Consider the following 3189-nt stretch of genomic DNA (forward strand, 5'->3'; position numbering starts at 1 on the left):
CAGGGCCTCTCACTGAAACTAGAGCTCTCCATTTTGGTTAGACTGGCTGGTCAGTGAACCTCAGGGTCTGCCTGTCTCACCCTACAGCTCTGGTGTTAGAGCACTGCCACTTGGCTTTTTTTTTTCTTTTTCTTTTCTTTTTTTCACATGGATGCTAGGGATCTGAACTGAGATCCTATGCTTGCTCAGCAAGCACTTTACCCACTGTGCCATTTCCTCAGTTAAGTTTCTCTTTTGATTTCCTCTCTGTATCAGAATATGGCAATTTAAAGTTTAAAAAAAATCTTTGCGAACTTAACAAGTATATATATGTATATATATATGTGTATATACATGTGTATATGCATATGGATGTATATAAAACCTATACATATAGGTATATGCATATAGAGAAACCTATAATATAAGGATTTCAGTAAGAAACATTTTTTTAACTGAGATTCTGTGGAAGAGGTAAAATCAGTTTCACTCTGAGACATTTAATAATTTCTCCTTTAAATGAGTTTTAATCCTTGGTGTTTAATTTAGCTTCCCGACATAGCAGACGCTGTCTATTCCTGATGTTTTAATTGCCGCTATACTTTCAGCTGGTATTTCACACAATCAAAACACATAATTACTCATCAACTTCCCTGAATCCTTGCTCTTTTTGATAATATTTCCATAGTAGCTTTTTGTTAGAGGAAATTTAAGAATAAACTGGAGGATTTGACCATAATTTTACTACAGCTCATAAATGGCCTATTTTTTTGAGAAAAATGTTCATTAGGCCTGTATTATTTTGTAGGATAAGTGACTTTAGGAATCACAATTTTTCTTTTAAGCACTTAAGTTGAACAATAACGTTTCAAGAGGGTTATGAAATCACGCTGGCAATACAGATTTATTCAGGTCTTATGTTCAAGTTGGGTTTACAGAGATTCAAAAGCCATTGTTCCCATCCACAAAGAAATACCATATCTTGTTTTTATATTTGCTCTTTGACTTCCTGAGTTACTTGTGTTATTTGAGACCTCCTGGGCATCCCCCACATCTGTGGACATGGCTGGCAGCCATTGTGACCGGAAGGACTGTAATTTCACTGATCTTCCTCCTATTTGGTGACATAGGATCCTCTGTCATTTGTAAAATCCCCTACCAAAATATTTCTGAGGAGTTCCAGAGGTGGCTGGTGTGTGTCTGCAACCAAATTCATTCCTTTTAGACTCTGTCAACTATCTCCCACTGTAGATGTGTCTGGTCTGTGCTGTCTGTGAATTGCATGGATGTTTATGGCAAAGTTGGGAAGCCTTTCCTGCTCTTTTCCTCTGCTAAGTTTAGAGTGCTTCTTTTCAGGCAAGTTGTCAGACAACACTTTATATAAAAGACTCTTCCGATCACCGAGAGTACAAGCTAAAATATATAAAATAAAACCAGAACTTAAAAAGTTAATGAACAAGGGCTGGGATGTGATTATTTGATGGAATGCTTGCCTACCAAGCATGAAGCCTCTGGGTTTGATTCCTAGCACTGCATAAACTAGGCATGGTGACCTATGTCTATAACCAGCACTTGAGAGGTAGAGGCAGGAGGAACAAAGTTCGAGGTCATCCTTAGCTATGTAGTTCAAGGCCAGTCCTAAGATCCTGTCTCCAAAACAGACAAACAAACAAACAAACAAACAAATGAAAGAAAAGAAAGGAAACAAATGAATGGATGAGTTTTGAAGATAGTAAAAGAAATCCTGCTGGGCTTGGTATGGCACACACCTTCAGTCCCAGCACTTGGGAGGCAGAGGCAGGTGGATCTCTGTGACTTCGAGGCCAGCCTGGTCTACATAGTGAGTTCCAGGCTAGCTGGGGCTATGGGGAAACCCTGTCTCGAAAAGAAAAAAAAAAAAGAGAAAGAAATTCTGAGTCCCAGTAACAGGTAGAGAATTCATGTAAGATTGAGGCCACTAGCTTCAGGGGTTGTGGTGGCTCCAGAGCTTTGTTTCAGGGCTGATAACACAGGCAAGGGTGGGATGTGGAGTCTGGGGACAAAGGCCTGGGCTTATACAGAAAGGAGTGGATCACCAGTGACTAAAAAAACCCTAAATAAAATTGGGACCTCTATCTATCTATCATCTATGTATCTATGTATGTATCTATCATCTATCTATCTATCTATCTATCTATCTATCTATCTATCTATATCTATCTATGTTGTATCTATCTCTGATATCTATCTATCTATCTATCTATCTATCTATCTAGCATCTACTGATCTATCATCTTTAAAATCTCATAAACTGCCAGTTGTATGGGTACACATCTGCAATCCCAGCATTTGGGAGGAAGAAGCAGGAGGATTGCCATATGTTTGGATTACATATAGAGTTCCAGAACAGCCAGTGTTTTAAGACAGTGAGGCTGTCTTAAAACAATAAAGCAAAAATTAAAAACCAAACAGATAAATATAAAAGAAAAAGACATGAGCAGCAAACAAGCATGTCCACTTAGGCTGGGGTGTGACTGCATATAAATATCTTTTTTGACAATTTGTTGCTAGAGCCTGCCCCTCTTGTAAGGGACTAAATTTACACATTTATCATCTGAAATAATCTAAGATGAATCCAAGTCTTTCAAGATCTCTCTCTCTCTCTCATCTCTATCTCTCCCTCTTCTCTCTCTCTGTCTCTCTCCCCATCTTCCTCTCCCTCTCTCCCCTTCTCCTTTCCCCCTTTCCTTCTCACTCCTTCCCTCCCTGTCTGTATAAAGAAAGACATTGGTATGTACAAGAGTCAACAGACAAGACATAAATTCTCAAACTTCAGGTATTAGAAATATCAGGTAAAAATATATGTTTATGTGTTCCTAAAACTTTATATGTATATATATATATGTGTGTGTGTGTGTGTATATGTATATAACACATATATAATTGATAGTAAATAATTTGTGTGGAAAATTAAGCATGGAAAAAACTGAAAAGTTAATTAGTGAAATAGAAGAGATACCTGAAGCAGTTACACTGAATACAAAACAAAGAATGTTTGAAGACGTAATGGGTAAATATTATCTGAGATTTTGAAATGAAGGGAACAGGGAGGATATTGCATTTTAAACTTCTAAAATGATTTTTTAAAAAGAGAAGTGCCTGCGTGTGTGTGTGTGTGCGTGCGTGTGTGTGTGTGTATGTGTGTGTGTGTGTGTGTGTGTGTGTGTGAGA

The sequence above is a fragment of the Nannospalax galili genome, unplaced genomic scaffold (genome assembly GCF_000622305.1).
Source record: "Nannospalax galili isolate Female #2095 unplaced genomic scaffold, S.galili_v1.0 scaffold1379, whole genome shotgun sequence".
NCBI classification, from domain to species: Eukaryota; Metazoa; Chordata; class Mammalia; order Rodentia; family Spalacidae; genus Nannospalax; species Nannospalax galili.